At 43.5% G+C, this 27,821-nt stretch overlaps 1 protein-coding gene across 3 annotated transcripts in view; it reads right to left on the reverse strand.

Annotated features, from left to right (window-relative positions):
* The window catches only part of NUP54 (nucleoporin 54), a 1,988,420-nt gene that overhangs the window by 313,336 nt on the left and 1,647,263 nt on the right, over nt 1–27,821 (reverse strand). The gene's annotated exons all lie outside the window — the stretch shown is intronic.

Consider the following 27,821-nt stretch of genomic DNA (forward strand, 5'->3'; position numbering starts at 1 on the left):
CAAACTACCAGGAAAATACATTCCGATAAACTGTAAAACGAGGTAAAACAAAATGAACAATGTATAAAAAATATATATATAAAAATATATATAAATATATATATATATATATATATATATATATATATATATATATATATATATTCAGTATTGGAAGGAAAATACATGACACTGTAGACCATTGAACAGTAGAAATTGAAAATAAATATTGAGATATATACTATTGTTGTACTAATAAATATAGAAAATATATGAATATATAAATATTATAAAAACATAAATATATGACTTGATCTATAACCTATATTTATTTTTAAAAAGCCATATCTATATATAAATATATGCTAAAATTAAATAAGTAAGGAATTAATAAATTAATTAAAATATTGATAAAAATTAATTAAAAATTAATTAAAAATTCCCTGTATTACATTTTACATTTCTTAGGATCCATTGCCAATAGTTTTAATGCCGGAGTTATAGATATATGGTCATTAAGTCCCTTACCACTGCATGCATCTAGTCTTAGTTGCCAGATCATTTCTCTGTACTCTAACCTCGTCTCCCAGTCACCTCCTCTATCTGTGGGTTCAATTTCTTCTAACACCCAAAACTTAAAATCAGCTTGTTTACATATCAGTGCATGCCTACATAATGTATTGTTCTCATTGTTTTTATGAATATCCCTAATGTGTTCATATATTCTAGTTCTAAGATGGCGTTCGGTTTTACCTATGTAATAACACCAACAAGCCTTACAAAATGCTAAATACACTACTCCTTTAGCATAACAACTATTATATTTTTTAGCTTTGATTATTATATCTAGACTCGGTATTCTTACTTCCTTCAATCCAGCAATATAGGAACATTGTGCACATCTAAAAGTGCCATGTCTCTTGTTAGCTCCACCATGTGTAGTTTTTTCTTGTTCAATAACATTCTTGATGTTTTTGTTCCTTCTAAAACTATATTTTATATTACATTGAAATACATCTGTTTTAGTTGCCATATTCCTAAACATTTCCCAAGTATCGTTGATACTTTTTTTCAACCACCCTATACCTTGATGATATGTAAATGTCAAGTAAGGTGTAGAATCTATGACAACTAAATCCTGTGTGCTAGAACTGTTGGTCGTATTATTTATCCTAAACATAGTCTCTAAAGAAACACCTTTTGTCAAAAGAGGAATATATTTGTTACCTCTTCCTAGAATTACATATTCTTTTATAGGACTAATGAATTCTACAGGATAACCTCTTCCACAAAACATTTTTTCTACATTGTTGATTTCATCCAAAAATTCTGCATCATCAGAAATCATCTGGCCATTCTAATCATTTGTCCCTTTACAATATTCTTTTTAAGTTGATAAGGGTGGTCACTATCAAAATGTAAATAAGCATTGGAATAGTGTTCCTTTCTAAATATATTCGACCTATAGCATTTATTCTGAGAATCTTTACTTGATTTTATATCCAAAAAATGTATTTCTTCTCTCCCTATTTGATGGGTGAATTGTAAAAAGGTAGCTGCATGGTTAATGTACTGTATAAACTCCTCAATATTATCATAAGGTCCAGTCCAAGACCATAGGACAAAAATATCATCCAAAAAACGGAAATACAATGTATTGACTATATACAGAATTAAAAACATATTTCCTTTCCCAAAACAACATTATAATATTTGCATATATGGGGGCGCATGCAGATCCCATAGCAACCCCCTCTTTTTGATGGTAATAGTCACCCTCAAAATAAACATAATTATGTTTTAAAATCAATTCCATACTCTCCAAAACAATTCTGAATTCTACAGCTGTCAACAGGTTCATTTCAATTAACATTTTTTACATTAGTTCAGTTAGTTTACATCAGTTTTTCTTGCCCCAGATATCAGGTGCCCCCACAATAGGAAGCAATTAAATGATATGGTAAATCCCCATCAAAAAGCAAATACACAAGAAAAAGTAAATATACCAACCAGAAGGAGCGGTAGAGCCCAGAGAAGTCAGGGGGCTGGAGGGAGGGTAACCAAGACTGCAACAGTGAATATACTCGAACATCTACATTTATGTTAAGTGTACACAACTGTACTATGTTCTTCGTGTTTCACTGTTGCAGTCATCACATTTGGGTTGATTCCCAAAGCTAAGGAAGGGAAGAGGAAGTTAAAGAGAATTAGGGCCAGCTATTAATCTCTGCAAGACTACAGTGGCAAACTCAGCTCTGGATTTAGAAAAGATAGGCAAGTGGTAATGCTTGGTGAAGGTATGTACAGAGCTCCAGGTGGCAGCTTCTAGGATGTCCCTGGTAGGGACCCCTCTGAGAAATGTCGCAGAGGTAGATGCAGCCTTGGTGGAATGTGATCTTATCCCCTGTGGGGTAGGGTTTTTGATGGTGCTTGTAGCAGAAATGAATGCAATGGGCTATCCATTTTGAAATGGTTTGCTTTGAAATTACCTTCCTCTCTGCCTCTGTAGCAAAGCTAACTAGCAGATGCTCAGATTTTCTGGTAGGCTTAGTCCTGTCCAAATAGAATCCAAGTTGTCTGTGCACGTCCAGCGAGTGCAGTATTCGTTCCCCTTTGTTTTGTGGATTAGGGAAAAAAGTAGGCAAATGAATGGACTGATTAAGGGCCACAAAAGACACCACCTTGGGCATAAAAGAAGGATTACTCCTGAGGGAAACCCTGTCCGTATGGAAGATAATGAAGGGTTCCACTGCCATGAGGACCTGTAATTCAGACATTCTTCTTGCTGAAGTGATGGCTAGAAGGAAGGCTGTTTTCCAAGAAAGGAATTTCACTCTGCTGTAGCAGCTGGTTCAAATGGGGGGGGGGGGGTGAGCTTTTCTAATACAAAGTTAAGGTCCCAGGCTGGAGTGGGAACTCACCTGGGGATCTTAAATTTTTGGTCCCTCTAAGGAATTGCTTTAGCAAGGGGTGAGAGAAGAGGGGTGGCTCAATATTATAATGTGCTGAAATGGCAGAGGCATGAATTTTAATTGACGAGAAGGATAGGCCCCTGTGGAGCATTTCTGTTAAATACTCTACAATATGAGGTAAGCTGGGCACCGTTGTGCCCATCCCTTGAGCCAGGCTCCAGGAGCAGTATATTTTCCACTTTTCAGCATAGGATTTTCTAGTACTAGGCCTCCTTGCCTCCAGAATGACATCCAGTACCTGCTTACTGAGGGATGCTAAGGAAGAGCTCAAGGGATAAGCCAGGCTGCAAGATTCAGGGTTTGAAGCTGAGGGTGCAGAATCTGGCCCGCCTGCTGGGACAGCAGGGAAGGGGTCTGAGGCAGGTGCCATGGTTGTAGCAGTGTCATACTGCGCAAGAGGGGGTACCAGTGCTAGGGTGGCCAGTATGGTGCAATCAGTATTGTCCTTGGCTTGTCCTGTTTGATCTTTAGTAGAACCTTCAAGAGGAGAGGCAGAGGGGGAAAAGCATAAACTGAGAGGCTTTCCCAGGTAAAGGGCAGGGCATCCACTTTCCAAGCTTGGCTGTGGGGAGTTCTTGTGCAGAATTTGTGCAATTGGTAGTTCTGAGGGGAGGCAAACAGGTCTACCTCTGGAGTCCCCCATTTGCTTCTCAAGAGGTTGAAAATTTTGGGTTCTAGTTTCCATTTGAGTGGGTCCATGAGATTTCTGCTTGTCGTCTGCCAGTGAATTTAGTTTGCCGGGCAGGAATTGAGCTTGCAGGTGTACTTGGTAGCTCAAGGCTGTGTTCCACAGAGCCATGGCTAGTCTGCAGAGAGGGTACAAGTGGGATCCCCCCTGCTTGTTTATCTGTCCTTACCAATAGTTGTCCTGGAAGAATACGGTCTTTGAAGGCTGTCAGAGCATTCTGTACAGCTAACATTTCTTTTTGATTGATATGCAGGTGCATCTGTCTCAGGGTCCATTTGCCCTGCCATGTGAGCCCCCATGCACAGTCTGATGCGTCTGTTGTTAGGGTTTGGGTGGCAGGGGTAGAGTGAAAGAGAGTCCCTTGTTGTGGTAGCAGGCTTCTGCCCACCAAAGGAACTCTGTCTTGATACAAGGAATGATAGAAATCATTGTTTCCAGGTCCTGAGAATGTTGACACCATAGGCTTTTAGATACTATTGGAGTATCCTCATATGCAGTCTCGCATATGGAATTAGTAATGTACAAGAGGCCATGAATCCCAGGGCTTGCTGTATTTTCCTTGCAGATAGCTGGGGTTTTGTGGCCAATAGTTTGAAGTAGGTTGTCAAATAAACTTCTTTCACCAGAGTGAGGAATGCCATCTGGGAAGTTGTGTTCAAGCTTGCTCCCAGGAATACAATCTGTAGGCAGGGTACTAGATGACATTTCATTTCGCTGATGGTGTACCCCAGTGAGGTTAGAAGTTTCTTTATGAATGCCAGATGTTGTAATAGTAAGTCCTGGCTTTCTGCCTGAATCAGACAATCGTCCAAGTATGGGTAAATTTGAATGTTTCTCTGCCTGCAAAATGCAATGGCTGGAGCTAGACACTTTGTGAATACCCTGGGCGCAGTAGATAAGCCAAACGGAAGTGCAGAGAACTGATAATGCATGGAGCCTGTATTTCCTGCAAGATTCCCTTATTGGGATGTGCAGGTAAGCTTCCTTTATGTCTAGGGTTGCCAGCCAGGCATCCTTGGCTAGCATGGGAAGAAGCTGTTGCAGAGTTAGCATTTTGAATTTTGGAACTACCTAAAAGGTGTTGAGAATAGGGAGGTGCAGGACAAGATGCCAGTTGTCGTCTTTTCTGGGCACCAGAAAAAGTCCTGAATAAAAACTTTTTTCCCTTTGTTCTGCTGTGACAAGCTGAATAGCCCTGATATTGAGAAGAGAGATAACCTGCTGTTGGGCCTCCGCCCACTGATTTGGGGGAAGGTCTGGCCAACCATTTGGGGTTGGCAGGGTGTGGAAGTGGAATCTGTAGCCCTGGGAAACTATGTTCAAAACCCATTTGTCCTGGGTAATGAGTTCACAGTTTTTTGCATGCAGGGCGAGCTTTCCTCCTAAGGGAGCAGGTAGTAGACCAGGGCTTGGAAGGGTTAAGGTTAAGTCATTTTGCCATTTTTCCGTAAGGGGGTGGCTTACTACTCCCTGCTTTGGAAATGGAAGCCCCCCACTGCTTAGGTCTGTGTGTAGCCTGAGACTGTAGCCTAGGTGGTCTGCTGTTCCTGGGTTTGGACTGAAAAGGCCTAGAAGGGACTGGAAAAGACCAGTTATTTGAAGGCCAATGCCTACTGAATCTGGGAGGCTGTACTTGTAGGAAATCTTTAACAGTTTGCATAGATTTAGCTTTTCCCTCCATCCTTTTGAGGAATTCTTCTGCTTTGTTGCCAAAAAGGAGGACTTGGTGTAAGGGAGCATCCAGCAATTTAGCTTTTACATGATCTGACAAGTTTTGTTCCTTAAGCCAAGCATGCTTCCTAAGTACAGACCCAGTGACAGCAGCCCTGCAAGATGCTTCTAAAGCATCAAAAAGTACAGTTGTGTACACTTACCATAACGTAGATGTTTGAGTGTATTCACTGTTGCAGTCATTACATTTGGGTAATCTGCTGACAGGTTGCCCTCAGTCAGCCTGAATAACAAAGTCTTGGGTCCTGCATCGGTTGCTGTCTCCTCTTCCAAGATGTCAGGTCATCAGGAGTATAAAACATGCAGCCGACGCCATTTTATTCCGTTTTTTCTTGCCCCAGATGTCAGGTGCCCCCCAAATGGGGAGCAAAAAAAAAAAAATATATATATATATATATATATATATATATATATATATATATAAAAATATAAACAGTAAGTATATATAAATGCACTTTTGGAAACATAAACTTTACCTTCATCTAAAAGCAAATACACCACAAAGGCTTTTGAGTATCGTGAAGGAAAGAAAAGGTATAGAATGGGGAATGGCTGGTGGGTAAACCGGACTGCAACAGTGAATACACTCAAACATCTACATTTATGGTAAGTGTACATAACTGTACTATGTTCTTCATGTTTCACTATTGCAGTCATCACATTTGGGTAGAATCCCAAAGCTATGGATGGGAGGATGGAACTAAACAGCATTAGGAGGGCTATAAGGCCTTGCAGAACTGCAGTGGCAAAGCCTGCCCTGGATTTGGAGAAGAGAGGCAAATGATAATGCTTTGTGAAGGTATGAACAGAGATCCAAGTAGCAACTTCTAGAATGTCTTTGGTTGGAACCCCTTTGAGAAAAGCTGCTGAAGTAGAGGCAGCCCTAGTGGAATGTGATCTGATCCCCTTGGGCACAGGTTTACCATGGTGCAAGTAGCAGAAACGAATGCAGTGGCTTATCCACTTAGAAATAGTCTGCTTTTATAAAGCCTTCCCCTCTGACCCTGCAGCAAATGCTACCAGTAGTTGCTCAGACTTTCTTAGAGATTTGGTCCTGTTTAAGTAGAATCTTAGTTTTCTGTGTACATCCAATGAATGCAGAATCCGCTCCCCCTTGTTCTGCGGATTTGGGTAAAATGTTGGCAGGTGAATGGTCTGGTTAAAAGCCACACTGCACACCACCTTAGGCATAAAAGAAGGATTGGTCCTGAGGGACACCCTGTCTGGGTAAAATATAATAAAAGGCTCCACTGCCATGAGAGCCTGCAGTTCTGAAACCCTTCTTGCTGAAGTGACTGCCAAGAGAAAAGCTGTTTTCCAAGATAGAAATTTTATATCTGCAGTAGCTGCTGGTTCAAAAGGAGGCAGGGTGAGTTTTTCCAGCACAAAAGTTGGTGATCTTCTGGGAGGCCTTAAATTTCTGGACCCTCTAAGATACTGCTTAAACAGCGGATGAGAAAAGAGGGGAGGATCTGTGTTGTAATGAGCCGAGATGGCAGAGGTATGGATTTTTATTGAAGAAAAAGATAAACCCTTGTCAAGCATCTCAGTCAAATATTGTAAAATCTGAGCAATATTGGGCTTTGCTGTGTCTGTTCCTTGTGCTTGGTTCCAAGCACAGAATCTCTTCCATTTATTTGCATAAGATTTTCTAGTACTAGGCCTTCTGGCTTCCAAAATCACATCCATCACAGATTTACTGAGAGGTGGTGTTTGAATAATTAGTTGATCAGCCATGCTGCAAGATTCAGAGTTTGGAGCTGAGTGTGCAGAATTTGATAGTTCTGCTGAGACAGTAGATGAGGTATTTGAGGCAAGTACCATGGAGGTAGCTGAGACATATTCCTTAGAAGTGGGTACCAGTGCTGGTGAGGCCAATCCAGAGCAACTAGGATCATTTTTGGTTTTTCCTGTCTGACTTTTAGTAAGACCTTGGAGAGTAGAGGCAGAGGGGGAAAGGCATAGACTGATAGGTTTTTCCAGCTGAGGGATAGAGCATCCACTTTCCATGCTTTTTTGTGATGAGTTCTTGTGCAGAATGTGTCCAACTGATAATATTTGGGAGAGGCAAATAGATCTATGTCTGGGCTCCCCCATTTCTGTGTTAACATGCTGAAGATTTCTGGATCCAGTTTCCATTCGTGCGGGTCCATAAGATTTCTGATTTGGTCGTCTACCAGAGTATTTTGCTTTCCTGGCAGGAATTCAGCTTGAAGATGTACTTAGTAAGTCAAGGCTGTGTTCCACAAGGCCATGGCTAGTCTGCAAAGGGGGTAGGAATGTGTACCCCCCTGCTTGTTTATGTACCACATAACTGTGGTGTTGTCCGTCTTTATCAGTAGTTGTCCTTGATGAAGTAAGTCCTTGAAGGCTGTCAGAGCATTTTGAACAGCTAGCACCTCTTTCTGGTTGATATGCAGATGCATTTGGTTTGGGCTCCATTTGCCCTAAATGCATCTCCCTGCCAGGTGGGCCCCCCAAGCATAGTCTGATGCGTCTGTAGTTTAGGGTTTGGGTGGCAGGGGGTAGAGTGAATTACAGTCCCTTGTTCTGGTGACATGTCTCTGCCCACCAAAGAAACTCCTGTTGCAGGCAAGGAATAAGAGGAATCATTGTTTCCAGACCGTGGCAATGTTGACTCCATAAACTTTTTAGGTACCACTGAAGTTTCCTCATATGCAGTCTCACATATGGAATTAGAATGCAGAATGCCATCAACCTCAAAGCCTGCAGAATTTGTCTTGCAGATAACTGGGTTTTTGTTGCCATTTGTTTGAAGTATGTTGTCAGTTGCCTTTGTTTGTCTAGAGTGAGGTAAGCCATCTGGGCAGTTGTATTCAAGGTTGCACCCAGGAATGTAATTATTTGAGAGGGTGCCAGTTGTGATTTCTTTTCGTTTATGGTGTACCCTAGGCATGCTAGAAGCCTTTTTACAAATGCCAGATGTTGAAGAAGAGTGTTCTTGTCCTCTGCTTGAATGAGACAGTCGTCCAGATAAGGATAAATTTGAAAGCTTCTTTGTCTGCAGAATGCAATTACTGGTACCAGGCACTTTGTAAAGACACTGGGCGCAATAGATAAACCAAAGGGCAGTGCAGAGAATTGGTAATGCAAAAAAACTGCTTTGAAGCGGAGGAATCTTCTGCATGATTCCCTTATTGGAATATGCAGGTATGCCTCTTTTAAGTCTAGAGTTACTAACCAAGCATTCCTGTCTAGTATAGGCAATAGCCGTTGTAAAGTCAGCATTTTGAATTTTGGAGTGTCCAGGACCGTGTTCAATATTGATAAGTCCAGTACTGGACGCCATGAATTGTCTTTTCTGTGTACCAGGAAAAGTCTTGAATAAAAACCTTGTCCTTTTTCCTTTTCTGGTACCGGTTGAATAGCCCCCATATCCATGAGGGACATGATTTGTTTCTGGGCCTCTGCCCACAGGTTTTGTGGCAGATCCGGCCATCCGTTTGGGATTGCCAAAATATGGAAATGAAATGTGTACCCCTGGGATACTATGTTTAATACCCACTTGTCCTGGGTAATTAACTGCCAATTTTGAGCATGAAGTGCTAGTTTTCCCCCCAAGGGGGCTGCCAAAAGATGAGTGCTTGGTTACTGTAGGGTTGTGCTTTGTTTCCTCCAGATTTGGAGGTGGAGGCACCCCATTGCTTTGACCTGTAAGCACCCTGTGATTGTTATCTGGAGCCTTTTCAGCGCCTGGATTTGCCTTGAGTGGCTCTGTTGGACACAGGAAAGGACCAGTTTTTAGTAGGCCAGTGTGTACTGAACTTGCAGGGCATCTTTTACAGTTTGCATAGATTTAGCTTTCTCTTCCATTTTCTTTAAAACCTCTTCTGCCTTATTACCAAACAGAGTATCATGCTGCAAATGGGCATCTAACAATTTAGCTTTAACATGATCAGGCAGATTTTGCTCCTTGAGCCAGGCATGCCTTCTAATCACAGATGCAGTAACGGCGGCCCTACAAGAGGCCTCCAAGGAATCAAAACCACATTGCAAAGTATGCTTTCCAATTTGTTCTGCTGAATGTAATCATTTCTGTAACTCTTTATTTTCCACACAATCAGAAATCAACATAATTTTCTGTTTCAGTAAGCCTATAACATGCTGTTGATATTTAAGCACATGAAACTGGCAGTTTAAGGCCCTGATTGCCAAGGTTGCAGACATATAAACCTTCTTTCCCCATCTATCCAGTGCCCTGGAATCTCTATCAGAGGGGGTAGGATTTTTGGCAGTAAAAGCCTTTACACCCTTGGGACCTTGAGAAATAGTCTCAGGATCAGCAGCAGGATTTTTGAATAGAAATTTGTGGGAGTCAGGAACCCTATAATATCTGCCTGGCTTACTAGGAGCCATGCTTGATTCTGAAAACACATCATCAACAATGTCTAATACAGGAGGTATTGCCAAAGGCCTATGCTGAGGAAGAAGGAGGAAATCCCTAAGCCTCTTTTTTGATTCAGAAAAGTCCTGACTCACCCAGTGAAAAATTTCCCTTAAAGTATGCAAAGTCTCTCCAAAAGAGTAATCCTCAGGAGGAGATGCAGATGGGATTGATTCCTCTACATCAGAATCCTCATAGGGTGAAATAGAAAATTCCTGATCAGAAGAGGAATCGGAAGAAATGGAAACCTGATCTGAAGATTCATAATCAGCGCCTTGCCTAGGCCTCTTAGCAGGGGGGGGGGGGGGTTGGGGGGTTGGGAACCCCTGATCAAGGTAATTAAATCCTCAGCCATTTTGATCATCTGTTTCTTAGGCATAGGGGCCTGAGCATGTTTCTCATGCGTCGGTTTTTTAGACATAGAAGATGTTTTTGTTGCTGGCGTCGGTTTAATATAAAAATGCTGAGGCCTGAAAACACCCTCAGAAGCCGGTGCCTGCTCAGCGGCTCCGGACCCATCCAAGGGAGAGACATCCGCGGGTTCAATACTCTGAGAATCTCACGGCATACCGGACTCTGAATGGGTCTCGGTAGAGGCCTGTGACTCAAAAGTAGCGGGCATCAGGCGCTGCGAAAGCGCCTCACTTAGTACTGGCGAACTGGCAACTGGCTTAGGAAAAGCTTCGTCGGTTTTGGACCGCGACGGTCTCTCTCTGTCTTTTTCTTTGCGTTTTTTGTGAACACCCGGTAATTGGATTGCTAACCGACGACATTTCAGGATAATTAAATCTTGAAACAAAATATTTAGAAGCAAAAATAGACCTACGCTTAATAGTGCATTGGTTAAATCTAGCACAAAACTGACAGCAAGGCACTCTGTGATCTGGGCCTAGGCAAGGAATACAGTACAAATGAAAATCCTTATGAAGTATTTGCTTTCCACAAGTAATGCAATTATTAACTTTTACTGACATCGGTAAGGAGCAAGAAAAAGTTTCCCCAACGGGGTACTTAGCTTTAGTTTGAAGACTTTGGTTCTGAAACTGGAATGCGAAAATTTCAGGAGTCGGGCGACCGGCACCTGCGAACTGCTTCTGCTTCGGGCACCGCACGGCAAGAAAGACTGAATAAAATGGCATTGGCTGCATGTTTTATACCCCTGACGTCATGGAAGAGGAGACAGCACCCGATGCAAGAACCAAGACTTTGTTATTCAGGCCGACTGAGGGCAACCTGCCAGCAGATTACCCAAATGTAATGACTGCAACAGTGAAACACGAAGAACATCCACACTGCAAGGTATGTTTACCAACTTGTTCTGCAGAATGCATTAAATCCTGTAATTCTTTGTGTTCAGTACAGTCAGGAATCAACATAATTTTCTGTTTAAGTAGCCCCATAACATGCTACTGATACTTTAACATATGAAACTGGCAATTTAAAGCCCTAATGGCCAAAGATGCAGAATTGTATACCTTCTTACCTCATCTGTCTAAGGCTCTAGAATCTCTATCAGAAAGGGTAGAATTTTTGGCAGCAGTAGCCTTAATGCCTTTTGATCCTTGGGAAATGGTCTCTGGATCTGCAGAAGGACTCTTGAAGAGGAACTAAACTAGGTATAAATCCCTATGTCACAAGATGGGTTGCCAACTGGCTCACTGGCAGAACCCACACTGTAAAAGTTGCAGACTCCAAATCTGACCTCAAAGCAGTGACAAGTTGAGTACCACAGGGTACCATCCCTGGACCTTTCCTGTTTGTTATCTACTTATCTGAAGTACAGGCTAACACAGAAGGCCTCTGGCTAACAAAGTTCGTAGATGACTGCAAACTAGGAGCCATAGTCAAGTCCCCAAATGATGTGGACATCCTACAGAAGGGCCTCACTGAAAGATATGCCAGGTGTCAGAGCCGTGGCCTCAAGCTCAATGCCAAAAAGTGCAGTGTCATCCCCTTTGGTAAAAAGTCTGTACCAATGAACTACCACATAGGCAGCAATCTACTTAACACCGAATGCGTGATAAGAGACCTTGGGAACCAGGTGGACAGTAGTCTCTCCTTTGATAGTCACATCGCCACAGTAGTCTGGAAGTCCTTCTATGTGGCACACCTCATCATAAAAGGGTTCTCATCCAGGAAGAAAGAGGTCACTGTTCCCCTCTACTCGTCACTCATACAACGCCCCTTTTGGAATGTACCTCACAAGACATCTGCAGCAGCTGGAAATTCCACAGAAGTACCTCACAAAGAGGATTACTGGCCTCAAAGAAATGCCCTACACTGACCGCCTCAAAAAACTCCAGCTTTACTCCGTAGCATATCGCCTACTCTGAGGTGATCTCTGCCTAACATATAAAGCTATGTCAATCCCAGAGCTGTTGGACATGCTACACCTAAATAAATCCCAATCCCTCCGAGCTATGCGCTCTAGGGACCTAAACCTTGTCACCACAATAAACAGGACATGCTGGAGGGATAGATTCCTGTCCCAGAGACTTCCTATACTCTGGAACAAGCTACCCATCTATGTCAAGCAAAGTTCTTCATTAGCACTCTTCAAGAAAAATCTTGATGAGTGGATGGGAAATAGGAAATACACCCCGGGGATCAATTCTGTCTCTCTGCTGGACAGTGGCGCAGGAAAATAACTTTCTTGGGTGGCGTAAGCTATGGAACCTTGCTGGCTAGGCATACGTAGGCCCTTGGGCTGATAGCCTAGTACCTACCTATGAACTTGCGAGAGTAAGGTACTCTATAATACCTGTCAGGTTTTCTGGGATCTGGAGGTAAAGTGTCTGGGGAAAGGCTAGATTCCAAGAAAGCATCATCTAAAATGTCCAGAACTGGAGGGATAGCTAAAGGCCTGTGTTGAGGTAGGAGTAAGAATTCCTTAAGTCTCTTTTTGGAGTAAGAGTAATCCTGGCTTTCCCAGCGGAAATGCTCCCTGAGAGTGTGCAAGGTTTCACCGAAAGAAAAATCTTCTGGAGGGGAAGCAGAGGGAATGGAATCCTCTGCATCAGAATCATCACAGGTAGATAAGGGCAAATCCTGGTAATCAGAAGGAGCAGAAATATCAAATGCCTGATCAGAAGAATCAGAATGAAAATCAGTTCTAGGTCTCTTAGTGGGGGAAGGCTGGCTTCCCCTAATTAAGGTAATAAGGTCTTCAGCCATTCTAAGCATTTGTTTTTTAGGCATATGGGCCTGAGCCTGTGGTTTGGTCGTCGGTTTTCTAGGCTTGGTGTGAGTTTTAGGCCTGGATGAAAACAATGGCGTTGATTTAAAATGCAGGTCTGTAGGACTGAATACACCCCCAGAAGCCGGTGCCTGCATAGCTGCTCCGGACCCATCCATGGTAGAGACATCCACACGTTCCATAGTCGAAGAAGCATCTCGCGGCATACCAGACTCCGAATGGGTCTCAGTAGAGGCCTGCGAATCTGAAGTAGCGGGTATCAGGGGCTGCGAATGCGCCTCACTGTGTACCGGCGGACTGGCGACTAGCTTAACGGAAGAGTCGGCAGTTTTGGACCTATGCAGTCTCTGTCGTTATCCTTATGTTTTTTTCAGAAGACTGGTAGTTGGATGGCTTAACAAATCCATTTTGGAGTACTGAGACAAGAGTACGAAAGTAACTGGCTGCAAAGATAGCCTGACGACGAATACTTTGAGGGTTGAACTTCTGGGCCTAAACAGGGAATGCTGTATGAATGGAAATCTCTATGAGGAATTTGCTTTCCACAGGTAAGACAATTATTAACTTTTAATGACATTGGTTGGAGCAATCCCCAACAGGATACTTATCTTTTTTGAAGACTTCAGATCTGAAACTCGAAAATGAAAATTTCAGGAGTCGGCCGACCGGCACTTGCGAACTGCTTCTGCTTCGGGCACCGCACAGCAAGAAAGACTGATGTAATGGCGTTGGCTGCATGTTTTATATCCCTGACGACCTGACGCCATGGAAGAGGAGACAGAAACCGATGCAGGAATCCGAAGACTCTGGTATTCAGGCCGGCTGAGAGCTACCTGCAGGCAGATAACCCAAATGTGATGACCGCAACAGTGAAACACTAAGAACATCCAAAAATACAAAGTGTGTTTGGGCTGCACTTCTGTGTAACAACTAAGTTGTATTTTTTTCCACTAATTCTGTAGTATTCACTGTTCCTTCATCCAAAGCTCAAAAACTTAAAAAGCAGCTTGAGAACTCTTGGCAGACTCAGAATAAAACTCATAAGCAATTTAAGATACCTCCAGCACCCAGTCTGTCATTCAAAGATATTCCCAGGAATGCAAAGGGAAAGCTTCATTTAGTTTGTGTGGCAGCTGCTCCCTTCTCTACTCTGTCTGCTTACTACAGCTGCACTGCAAGTGCATATTGGAAAGTACAAATGTACGAGTACACTCACTGCTAACAGGGATTCAAGCAAACAGATCACTACTGTAGCAGTAATTACTATCCATGGGAATAAATCACAGGTAGATATCTTCCTTCTAGCTGGACTTCAAGATCTTAAAAATATAATCCCAGAGCAAGACAGAACTCCTCCCTATACAGAGGACACTGTTTCATCGTACAACTAAATGGAAAAATAGCATTTTTGTGTAGGTCATTCAAGTGTGGTTAGGATGGAAACAAGAGCTGCTTATGTGATTCTCAACCTACTAGTACTAGAGGCACACATAGAGTTCACAACCTTGAATCTTATTATGAAAGAAGCCAGAATCCTTGAGGCACCCTGAAGTCCCTAAAAGCACTCAATAAAGTTTAAGTACTAACTTCTACCATCTAGTAGATTAAGGATAGATGCAGTCTCAAGTTTCCTTCTCCAAAAATGAAAAAAGTACAGTTTTGTACCTACCATAAATGTAGATGTCCGATAGATATGCAACTGCAGTCCTGACATATGGGTTGTCCTGCCTCAGGCAGCCCTTCGGTCGGCCGGATCCCAAAGTCTGGGTCCGGCGTCGGCTGATGTCGCCTCCTCCCCGACGTCAGAGCGGCTGGGGTATAAAAGCATCAGCCGACGCCATCTTCTTCAGTGTTTCTTGCCCCAGATGCCAGGTGCCCTCCAAGGAAGGCTAAATTTAGTGAATGGATAAAAATTCCAGACATGCAAAACAGTAATAAACAGATACACTATAACAGATATCCTCAGCTAATTTGAAAAGGGGAAGTGGACCCTAAAAAAGAGAATTACAGAGGGGTAGGAGGGTGGGAAAACCGGACTGCAGTTGCATATCTATCGGACATCTACATTTATGATAGGTACAAAACTGTACTATGTCCTTCAAGAATGCAACTGCAGTCCTGACATATGGGTTGAATACCATAGCCAAGCTGGGGGTGGTAGGATCTAAGAAAGGGATGGTGTAGCTAAAATGCCCTGCAGGACTGCCGAAGCAAAGCCTGCTCGGGATCTGGAGTATAAAGGCAGGTTGTAGTGTTTGGTAAATGTATGCACGGAGCTCCATATAGCAGCCTCTAGAATGTCCTTTGTAGCCACTCCTCTTAGAAAGGCTGTGGATGTGGCTATAGCTCTGGTGGAGTGTGGCCTAATATTGGCTGGCACACCTTTTCCATGGAAAGAGTAACAGAATCTGATGCAGTGTCCAATCCATTTTGAAATTGTTTGTTTGGAGATTGCCTTTCCTTGCACTCCAGCAGCATAGGCTACAAATAGTTGGGCAGACTTCCTGGTGGTCTTTGTTCTGTCCAAGTAGTAGCGTAATTGTCTGTGTATGTCCAAAGTGTGCAGCAGCTTTTCCCCTCTATTTTGAGGATTGGGAAAGAAAGTAGGCAGGTGAATTGCCTGATTTAGAGACACCCTGGATATCACTTTTGGCATGAATGAAGGATTGGTTCTTAGAGAGACTCTGTCCTGATGAAAAATGAGGAAGGGAGGTACTGCCATGAGGGCCTGCATCTCCGAGACTCTTCTTGCTGAGGTGACTGCCAACAGGAAAACCATTTTCCAGGAGAGAAATTGCATTTCTGAAGATGCTGCTGGTTCAAAAGGAGGAAGAGTTAATTTTTCCAAGATGAAATTGAGGGCCCATGCAGGTATTGGTGGTTTTCTGGGAGGTTTGATATTCTTTATCCCTCTTAGAAACTGTCTTAGCAAGGGATGCGAAAACACAGGTGGGTCACAGTTGTATTTTGCTGAGATTGCTGAAGCGTGAATTTTTATGGAAGAATATGAGAGGCCACTATGAAACATTTCTGCCAAGTATTCTAATATCTGTGATATGCTCATTACTGATGCATCTTGACCCTTGTTGGCATTCCAGATGATGAATCTCTTCCACTTGGCTGAATAGGTTTTTCTGGTGGAAGGTCTGCGCTTCCAGTAAGATTTCTTGTACTTTTTCGGAAAGAGAGATATGGGTGAAAGTCATGGAACCCTCCAAGCTGTCAGCTGCAATGTTTGCAGGTTTTGATGAACAGTCCTGTAATTGTGCTGAGTTAGAAGCAGAGGCCATTGAGGCAAGGGCCACGGTTTGGTGTGAGTTATGCTCAGAAGCAATGGATACCAGTGCTGCCTTGGCCAGTCTGGAGCTATCAAAATTCCTTTTGGTTGCTCTGCTTTGATCTTCAGTAACACCTTGGTCAGTAATGGTAGAGGAGGGAATGCATAAATTGTTAGGGAATTCCAGCTGAAGGAGAGAGCATCCGTTCTCCAGGCTAGAGGATGGTGCGTCCTTGAACAGAACTTCTCCAGGTGATGATTGAGGTGAGAAGCAAAGAGATCTATGTCCGGTCTTCCCCATGCACTTGTTATTTGTGAGAAAATGTGTGGATGCAGCATCCATTTGTGCGGATCCAAGAAATTTCTGCTCAGCCTGTCCGCCAGAACATTGTCCTTGCCTGGAACAAACTGGGATTGCAAGTGGATGTTCAGATTCAGGGACTTTTCCCAAAGAGTCATTGTTAGTCTGCAGAGGGGGTAAGAGTGAGTGCCTCCATGCTTGTTTATATACCACATGACAGTGGTGTTGTCTGTCCTTATTAGCAGATGACCTTGTTGAAGGGATTTCACGAAGGCCTCGATTGCATGCATCACTGCCAACATCTCTTTTTGATTTATGTGCAGATGCATTTCCCTGGGAGTCCATTGCCCTTGAATGCATCTGCCCTCCATGTGCACCCCCCATCCATGATCTGAGGCGTCTGTTGTAATGGTTTGACTTGCTAGAGGTTTGTTGAAATACATGCCTTTGTTTAAATGACTTGCTTGAGCCCACCACAAAAATTCCCTTTGCAGGCATGGAATGAGTGGTATTACGTCTTCTAGATTGTGGCTGTGTTGAGAACATAAGCTTTTTAGGTACCATTGTAGCTTTCTCATGTGTAGTCTTGCCAGAGGTACCAGAAGAATGCAAGATGCCATGAACCCCAGGGCCTGCAGGATTTTCCTTGCGGTCAGCTGGGTGAGCTTTGCTAGGCTTTTGAAGTAATCTGGTAAATGTTCTTGTTTCTCCTCTGTGAGGAAAGCCATTTGTGATTGTGTGTCCAATTTGGCTCCTAGAAAAATAATCTGTTGGGATGGCAGTAGTCTTGATTTTTGAATGCTGACTGTGTATCCCAAAGTCTGTAGTAGTTGAATGACATAGTCCAAGTTTCTTATCAAGGTTTGTTTGCTGTCTGCTTGTATAAGGCAGTCGTCCAGGTAAGGGTACATTTGAATCCCCTGGAGCCTGCAATGTGCAACTACTGATGCCAGGCATTTTGTGAATACTCTGGGCGCAGCAGATAAGCCAAACGGCAATGCTGAGAATTGATAATGCTCTGACCCTGCAAGAAATCTGAGGTATCTTCTGCAACTGTGTCTGATTGGGACATGCAGGTATGCCTCCTTGAGGTCCAGAGTAACCAGCCAAGACCCCTTGCCCAGCATGGGAAGGAGTTGCTGTAAAGTCAGCATTTTGAATTTTGGCACAATGAGAAAAGTGTTTAGAGCGGACAGGTTCAGTATAGGTCTCCATTGCTTTTCTTTTCTTGGAACAAGGAACAGTCTTGAATAGAATCCCTGGCCTTGTTCCTGAGGAGGAACCTTTTCTATTGCTTTTATTTGTAACAGCTTTGAAACTTGTATGAGTGCCTCTGCCCTTTGATTTTGTGGCAGATTTGGCATGCCTTGTCTAGTTGGTAAGGTATGGAAGTGGAACCTGTAACCTTTGTCTACTATGTCCAGAATCCATTTGTCCTTGGTTAAAATGTGCCAGTTCTTTGAGAATAAGGATAATTTTCCGCCTAGAGGTGCTTCTCTTTGAGCCTTGGTCGGCGGAGTGAAAGTCAAGTCATTGTTATTGTCCCTGTGGTGCAGCTGAACTCCCTGCGCCACTTCTCTGATTTGGTGGTTGCCATTGGCGGCCCCTGTAGGAGCCTCGGTATTGCCCTCTACCTCGAGCACGCCTGTATTTTCCCCTTTGAAACTTGTCAGTGTCTGGAAAGGACCAATTCTTTGAAGGCCAATTCCTGCTGAATCTGGGTGGCTGAACCTGGAGGAAATCCTTGACTGTCTGTACTGATTTAGCCTTTTCCTCAACAGACTTCAACACATCCTGTGCATTAGCATCAAAAAGCTTCTGTTTTTCCAGAGGTGCATCTAGGAGCTTTACTTTAACATGGTCTGGCAGTGGCTGTTCTTTCAGCCAAGCATGTCTATGTATAACGGCCCCTGTCATAGCTGCCCTACATGAAGCTTCGAATGCATCATAACCACACTGAAGAAAATGATTGCTAACCTGCTGAGTGTTATGAACCAAATCCTGCAATGCCTTTCTATCAATAGGCTCAGGAGAGGCTAACTTTTTCTGCAAATCATCCATTAAGTAATCCTGGTACTGAAACGTATGAAAAAGACAGTTAAGTTACCTCATGGCAAGGGTGGAAGAGGTATAAACCTTTTTGCCCCATCTCTCCAGGGACCTAGATTCCCTGTCTGCGGGCAAAGGGTTTTTGGCCGAGGAAGTAGCCACTCCTTTGGGCCCCTGAGAAATAGTTTCTAGATCCACAGAGTGGGCCTTAAAGAGATGCTTATGCGTTTCAGGAACCCTGTAATATCTGTCTGGCTTGACAGGAGCAGGAGGGAGAGAATCAGGGGAAGCACTGGAGTCTGAGTATACATCATCCAGGACATCCAACACTGGAGGGATAGCTAATGGTCTGTGCTGGGGTAACTTAAGGAAGGTACGTAACCTTTTCCTGGAGTCAGAAAATTCCTGACCCTGCCACTGAAAATGTTCTCTCATAGAGTGGAAAACGTCTCCGAAAGAAATATCCTCTGGAGGAGAGGCAGAAGGAATTGATTCCTCAGCATCAGAGTCCACGTAGGCCTGGAAGGATTCTTCCTGGGTATCTGAATGCTCTGAATTGCTAGAGGCTTCATCCGAAGACAGGGTATCTTGTCTGCTCAGTCCTAGGCCTTTTATCTGCAGGAGGCTGAGAACCTCTGTCTGGATGCGACTGAGAACCTCTGATTAGAGAGATTAGATCTGCAGCTAGGGTCATGATCTGTTTATCAGAAGAGGGGCCCTGGGAAAAAGTTTTAGGAGGATGGGCCTTAGCCTGGCTGGCGGCTTTAGCACGTGTGAAGGCCTTGATTGACATGGAGACCGGAGGCCTAGCTGCCCCACATGCAGGAGTAACTTTATCCACTGGTATGGTGTCAGGTAAATCCTGAGCTTCGGTTTCGGGAGGAAAATCAACAACCGGCACCGGGGAAACCTCCGGGACCGAAGTATGCGGTAAAGCGGTGTCGTCGGCCTGGAGCGGTGGAATTACCGCCTCCGAAGAGACCGATGCACTCGCGGAAGGCTTAGGCGTGGTATCGGTGGACGACGCGGGCCGAGGATGTCGGTCCTGGTCCTTGCGTTTTTTGGAAATATGTGCTGTCGGTTGTTCCGACGGCATGATATAAGCGTAATTTTCGCCAAAAAAGTCTTCGGCAAATTCTGCCCGGCGCCTGAGTGTGCACTTATTAAAGCAAACACAGGCAGCACAGGCCAAGACGTCGTGGTCTGGGGCCCAGGCAGGGAAAGCAGTAAGAATGGAAGTCCTTATGAGGTATTTGTTTACCACAAGACAAACAATTATTAACTTTTTCAATTTTTTCTGACATCGGCTGAGGCAAGAAAAATGTTCCCCAATGGGGTACTTAGCTTTTTGATGACTTCGGTAACTGAAAACACAGGAGCTGACCGACCGGCACTTGCGAACTGCTTTTGCTTCGGGCACCGCGCGGCAAGAAAGACTGAAGATGGCGTCGGCTGATGCTTTTATACCCCAACCGCTCTGACGTCGGGGAGGAGGCGACATCAGCTGACGCCGGACCTAGACTTTGGAATCCGGCCGACCGAAGGGCTGCCTGAGGCAGGACAACCCATATGTCAGGACTGCAGTTGCATTCTTGAAGGACATCAGAGGACTCCTCTCAAGTCTTCTTCGCTCCTCCACTGTCAAGTTAAATAAACAAGTGCAGCTAGGCCCTGGAGGGCAGATGGGAGGGAGATTATACTACAACAGTGACTCCTCTACACAAACATACTGTTACAATGAATGTACCCCCAGAGCTATACTAGTGTTCACCATAACTGCAGCAATAGTCTTTACTCAGGCGCGGAGTACTAAGGCAGTATTTATCCCCTCCTCAATAATGGTATGCCTTAAGGAACTACACTGGCAAGGCCTAACCTGCTCCTTGACTGAATATGCAGCTTGTAATGTTTAGAAAAGCTTTGGATTGTGATCCAGTTTGGCTGTCTCACATACACTCCGGGTTGAAGATTGCTGCTCCTCTACAGTGAACCCTTAGTAGCCCCCTTGCATTTCAATTATTCTGATCAAATACAATTCAGTCAGGAAGTTACACTTGTTGTTTGTCTTTCGGCTTTTTACCGGTAAGGGGTCGCCACAGCGTAACTCCGGTCCGCTAATGACTGGCAGTTAATTTTTTTACGAAACGCCGAGGTGCCAGCTCGACGCCCAACCTTCAACGAAGGCATGCCCATTTACGTACGCATGTCTTTCAAACGCTCCCCCAACCTCGGGGAGGACATGCAGACCCCACACAGAAGGCACTCCCAAGCCAAGCTGACAATTGAACGGGAGAACCTCTTGCTGTGAGGTAACAATGCTACCGCCGTACCACTGTGGCATTTCTGTCAAGAAGTTACACTGACAGAGGTTATTTGTCAATACTGTGAGCCTATACTCACTCCCTCCAGAGTTTTTCAAGTTATTCTGATAAAATCCAATGCAGTTACAGATCTAACTCATTAGCATTTGCTTGTTAGTACAATGAGCCCTGATACTTTCACTCCAGAGGGTTTTTCAGTAATTCTAAGTACAGTACAGACAGATGGCTATTTGAATAACATTTTCTTGTTAGTATAATAGGCACTTATTCTTTCATTCCCGATTTCAATTCTGACAAAATACAATGCAGTTAGGCAGATATTTGATAAGAATTACTTGTTAGCCCCTTGACCCTTTACTCACTTACTCCCTTTAGATATTTTTCAATGACTCAGATAAAATATAATGCAATTAGACAGCTATTTGATATGATTTGATTGTTAGTACAGTGAACCCTTAGTTCCCTCCACAGTTTTTCAATGATTCAGATAAAATAAAAAGCAGTAAGGCAGCTATTTTGATAGGGTTTGCTCAGATACAGGCAAACCTTGTTTACCTGATATGACACATATGAAAAGTATCTCAGTGTCTGAAGTCCTTGACCTTTCTGTTTAATATCTCATCATCCACCATAGCCTCTACCCCATTTAATAGAGAACGGGATAAGAACATGAATAATTTTATGCTTGGCAATGATTCAGTGTCAATTCTCATACCTTCTAAAACATAAAAGGATTAGTTCTACAAGTTATTCTGTATTTATGGCAACATATACTGCTATGTTCACCTAAAGGCTTACAGGCCAGCTATCTTTCAGGCAGATGTGAGAAGGCTAATAGAAAGATACTTTTCATAAGAATAATTTCAGTGCCACTGAAGCACTGTGTTTAAATTAGGTTAAGGTTAGAGTTTTCACCATTAAGGGGTTTGAGTTACAAGACTCCTTTTCAAGAAATGCTCATCTATAGACTGGACAGACAAATGTGGATCCACAAGGCAGACAACAATAGCTGAAAGATGTACCTGAACAGATGTACTCAAACCGGTGTAGAACAGTTCTGTTAGATCTGTAACATCCGTCAACAGAAAAAACTTGGGGTTACAAAATGTGAACGTTTTGTACTTGGCGAAGTATGATTTTTTGGCACTTGCATTCTGAACTTCCTGTATAATACGCAGCACTTCCTTAGAATGCAGGTGCTTGAAAGGCATTACTATGCAAAGGGCTTCCATACTTCTTGTAGGAGGCATGTGGGTGCAGTGTTGATTTGCTATGTTGTGCAAGACAGGTGTTGAACTCTGGCAACAGCAGTTGTTCTTGTTCCTCATCAGGACCAGCTAAAAGAACTTTTAACTGTTAAGACTAAGGATCTAAGATGTTAACGAGCTGCTTCTTGTACCCAACGCACAGGGTATGATTTCTTCCACATCTTTTTGTCTACTGTGCAATACAAGTCACTTAACCAGAAAGTACTCCCAGGTCACGCCTGAAAACAAAAACTTTTGTCTAGTGGGCTTATCCAGTTAGCAAAGGCATAAATAAAACAGCTATTAGAATTAGACTTGCTTTTTATTTTGAAAGAACTGTATGGCACAAGGAAGTACCTCCTTGATCACAGTATCTGTATGGTACTAACTGAGCACGTGCCCTCCTGCATGGTAATCTAGCACAGAATTCCTTCAGCTGTAATTCTCCTGTGATGAAAACAGGTCTATCTCTTGGGTTCCTCTCCTCTACAATTTCTCTATGTAAACGGTAAACATCTCTATACTCCACCAAGATATTCTTACAAAAATTTCAGGATGAGATGTATGGCAAATGGACATAAGAATGTCAAATATCTGAATGTCTGGCAGGACAAGTAAAACATGTATACTGTGTAAAACATTTAGAATGACAGAAAATGTCACTTTTTATGAGGAAAACAATACTTTAGCCCTAATTCTTTAAGAATGTATAAACAATATGAATCAGATATATGCTGAGTTTTCAGTATGAAAAGAAACGATCCCATGTACATTTCTTGCGAATCAAATGGTAAACAGAGCAGCCTCAACTTACATATTTACTTATAGTTTCTTGATCAGATTATTCTACTAGGTCTATGGTCTCTTTTCAAGGGATACCCATGGGGATATTCATACTAGCCATAGGAAATGTGGCCAGGGCATTGGCAAAATTTTCCCTAATTTAAGTTTACCTGGGTAGGGTACCAATATAATGATATATAAAATAAAGTACAGTTTTGTACATACCATAAATGTAGATGTCCGATAGGTATGCATCTGCAGTCATCACATATGGGTTTGTCCTGCCTCAGGCAGCCCTTCGGTCGGCCGGATTCCAAAGTCTGGGTCCGGCGTCGGCTGATGTCGCCCTTTCCCCGACGTCAGAGCGCCTGGGGTATAAAAACGTCAGCCAACGCCATCTTCCTCAGTTTTTCTTGCCCCAGATGCCAGGTGCCCTCAAAGGAAGGCTAAATTTGGAGAAATGCAATAAATTCCAAACATGCACAGAAAAATATATGCATATATATATATATATATATATATATATATATATACATATATATAAAACAAATGCACAATAATAGATAACCCCAGCTAGCTATGAGAGGGAAAAGTACCCAATAAATACCACAGAGGGGAAGGAGGAAGGATAAACCTGACTGCAGATGCATACCTATCGGACATCTACATTTATGGTAGGTACAAAACTGTACTATGTCCTTCAAGGATGCATCTGCAGTCATCATATATGGGGAGAATACCATAGCCAATCTGGGGGTGGAGGATCTATGAAAAGGATGGTGCAGCTAAAATGCCCTGCAGGACTGCCGTAGCAAAGCCTGCTCTGGATCTGGAATATAAAGGTAAATTGTAATGCTTGGAAAATGTATGCACGGAGCTCCATGTAGCAGCTTCTAAAATGTCCTTGGTAGCCACCCCTCTTAAGAAGGCTGTGGAGGTGGCTGTGGCTCTGGTGGAATGAGGTCTAATGTTAGCTGGCACAGTTTTTCCATGAAAGGAGTAACAAAAACGAATGCAATTCCCTATCCATTTTGAAATTGTCTGTTTGGAAATTGCTTTTCCTTGTGCAGAAGTATATGCTACCAACAGCTGGTCAGTATTTCTGTAACCTTTAGTTCTGTCCAAGTAGTAGCGCAACTGTCTGTGTATGTCCAGGGTGTGCAGAAGTTTCTCCCCTTTGTTTTGTGTATTTGGAAAGAAGGTAGGCAGGTGAATAGCTTGGTTTAATGAGACCCTGGATACCACCTTTGGCATAAATGAAGGATTGGTTCTCAATGAAACTCTGTCCTGATGAAAAGTAAGAAATGGCTGTACTGCCATGAGGGCCTGTAACTCAGATACTCTTCTTGCTGAGGTTATGGCCAGAAGGAAGGCAGTCTTCCAAGACAGGAACTGTAGCTCTGCAGATGCTGCTGGTTCAAAGGGAGGCAGTGTTAGTTTTTCCAACACGAAGTTAAGGTCCCAAGTAGGCACTGGAGGTTTCCTTGGAGGAATGATGTTTTTAATTCCTCTTAGAAACTGTCTTAGGAGAGGATGAGAGAAGACAGGTGGATCAGTATTGTACTCTGCTGAAATTGCTGAAGCATGTATTTTAATGGAAGAGTAAGACAGGCCATTGTGGAGCATTTCTGCCAAGTATTCCAGGATATGTGCCATGTTCATCACTGTCGCATCTAGTCCCTTTGTGGTGCTCCAAGTGTGAAATCTGTTCCATTTTGCTGAATATGCCTTTCTTGTGGAAGGCCGGCGAGCTTCCATGAGGATATCCTTCACTCTCTTGGATAGCTTATCCTGAGGAGGAGTCAAGGTATTTTCCAGGCTGTTAGTTGCAAGGTTTTCAGGTTGGAATGCAGAGTTTTGTAATTGTGCTGTGTCAGGAGAAGTGGCCATTGAGGAAGAGGCCATGGTTTCGTGCGTGACATGTTCTTTAACAGTGGGTACCAGTGTTGTCTTGGCTAGTCCAGAGCTATCAGAATCATTTTTGGCTGCTCTGTCCTGATCTTCAGTAAGACCTTGGTCATTAATGGAAGAGGTGGAAATGCATACACTGTTACAGTTCTCCAGTTGAAAGAGAGGGCGTCCACTTTCCATGCTTGTGGGTGGTATGTCCTTGAGCAGAATTTCTTCAGCTGATGATTGTGGGGGGAGGCAAAAAGATCTATGTCTGGCCTCCCCCATGATTGTGTTATCTGTAGGAAGATGTCTGGGTGCAGCATCCATTCGTGTGCATCCATGATATTTCTGCTTAAGCTGTCCGCCAGTATATTGTCTTTTCCTGGCACAAACTGGGATAGCAGCTCTATATTGAGTTTCAAGGAAAGTTCCCATAGATTCATTGCCAGTCTGCAAAGAGGGTAGGAATGGGTGCCTCCTTGCTTGTTTATGTACCACATAACTGTGGTGTTGTCTGTCCTTATTAGCAGGTGGCCTTGGTGCAGAAAGAGTTTGAAGGCTTCGATTGCATGTATCACTGCCAGCATTTCCTTTTGGTTTATGTGCATGTGTAGCTCTTTTTGTGACCATAGTCCTTGAATGCATCTGCCCTCCATGTGCGCTCCCCATCCGTGGTCTGAAGCGTCCGTTGTAATGGTTTGGCTGGCTATTGGTTTGCTGAAGGGCAGACCCCTGTTTGACTGGCTTGCTTGAGCCCACCACAGAAATTCCTTTTGAAGGCATGGAATGAGTGGTATCAGAGTTTCTAAGCTGTGACTGTGCTGAGTCCATAAACTCCTTAGGTACCATTGTAGTTTCCTCATATGCAGCCTTGCTTGTGGAATCAGAAGGATGCAAGAAGCCATGTAACCCAGGGCCTGCAGGATTTTCCTTGCAGTCAGCTGAGTTTGTCTTGTCAGATTTTTGAAGTAATCCGGTAGTTGACTTTGTTTTTCTTCTGTGAGGAAAGCCATTTGGGTGGTTGTGTCTAGATTCGCACCCAGAAAAGTTATTCTTTGGGATGGAACAAGTCTTGATTTGTGAATGTTGACTGTGTATCCCAAGGCCTGAAGTAGGTGAATGGCATAATCCAAGTGTTTTACCAAAGTTTGTTGGCTGTCCACTTGTATAAGGCAGTCATCCAGATATGGGTATATTTGAATCCCCTGAAGTCTGCAGTGTGCAATTACTGATGCCAGGCATTTCGTGAATACTCTGGGCGCAGTACATAAGCCAAAGGGCAATGCTGAGAATTGATAGTGCTCTGAACCTGCAAGAAATCTGAGGTGTCTTCTGCAACTTTGTCTGATAGGGACATGCAGGTATGCCTCCTTGAGGTCTAGAGTTACCAGCCAAGACCCCTTGCCCAGCATGGGAAGGAGTTGCTGTAGAGTCAGCATTTTGAATTTTGGCACAATGAGATAAGTATTCAGTGCGGACAAGTCGAGAATAGGCCTCCATTGCTTTTCTTTTCTTGGAACAAGGAATAGTCTGGAATAAAATCCTTGGCCTTGTTCTGAGAGAGGAACCTTTTCTATAGCTTTCATTTGCATTAAGTTGGGAGATTGTTTCAAAGCCTCTTCCCTTTGATTCGGTGGCAGGTCTGGCATGCCTTTTCTTTTTGGTAATGTGTGAAAATGGAACCTGTATCCTTTGTCTATTATTTGTAGTGTCCATTTGTCCCTTGTAATACTGTGCCAATTTTCTGAGAATAAAGAAAGCTTTCCGCCCAAGGGTGCTTCCAATTGAGCCCTGGTTGGCGGAGTCAAAGTAAAGTCATTGAGTTTGTCCTTGTGCAGCAGTTGTAGGTCCTGCACTACCTCTCTGGTTGGGAGGCTGCCATTGACGTCCTCTGTAGGAGCCTCTAGCTTGCCCTCTACCTCTGGCACGCCTGTTCTTGCCTCTCTGAAACCTCTCTGTGTCTGGAAAGGACCAATTCTTAGAAGGCCAATTTCTGCTGAATCTTGGTGGTTGGACTTGGAGAAAATCTTTGACTGTTTGTACAGATTTTGCCTTTTCTTCAAATTTCTTTAAGACCTCCTGAGCAGTGGAGCCAAATAACTTTTGCTTTTCGAGTGGAGCATCCAGAAGCTTTGCTTTAACATGGTCTGGCAGAGATTGTTCCTTCAGCCAAGCATGCCTACGTATGACTGCACCTGTCATAGCTGACCTACATGAAGCTTCCAATGCATCATAACCACACTGCAAGAAATGGTTGCTAACCTGTTGGGAGTTATGTACCAGATCCTGAAGTGATTTGTGATCTAGGGGTTCAGGTGAAGACAGTTTTTCATGCAATTCATCTAACAAATACTCTTGGTACTGTATCATATGAAATTGACAATTTAATGCCATCATAGAAAGAGTAGCAGAGGTATACACTTTTTTACCCCATCTCTCTAAAGCTCTGGACTCCCTTTCAGAGGGGAGAGGATTTTTAGTAGTGGCAGCTGCAACCCCTTTAGGGCCCTGGGAAATAGTTTCTGGATCAGCAGAGTGGGCCTTGTAAAGAAAAAGGTGCGAGTCCGGGACCCTGTAGTACCTATCAGGTTTGACAGGAGCCGGAGGGAGAGAGTCAGGAGTTGTGCTAGACTCAGAGTACACATCATCAATGATATTCAAAACAGGAGGAATAGCCAAAGGTCTATGCTGAGGCAAATGCAAGAAAGTCCTTAATCTCTTCCTGGAATCAGAGAATTCCTGGCCCTGCCATTGGAAATGCTCTCTCATAGTGTGAAGTGTCTCCCCGAAGGACAGCTCTTCAGGAGGGGAGGCCGAGGGGATAGATTCCTCTGCATCAGAATCCTAGTAGGCCGAAAAAGCCTCCTCCTGGTAGTCCAAGGGAGTAGAGCCATCAGAGGCCTCATCTGAGGAGTGTGGATCAGAGGGCTCAACCCTGGGCCTTTTGTCTGGAGGAGGTTGAGAGCCCCTGTCCGGATG

The sequence above is a fragment of the Protopterus annectens genome, chromosome 2.part0 (genome assembly GCF_019279795.1).
Source record: "Protopterus annectens isolate FY-2018-M chromosome 2.part0, PAN1.0, whole genome shotgun sequence".
Lineage (NCBI taxonomy): Eukaryota > Metazoa > Chordata > Ceratodontiformes > Protopteridae > Protopterus > Protopterus annectens.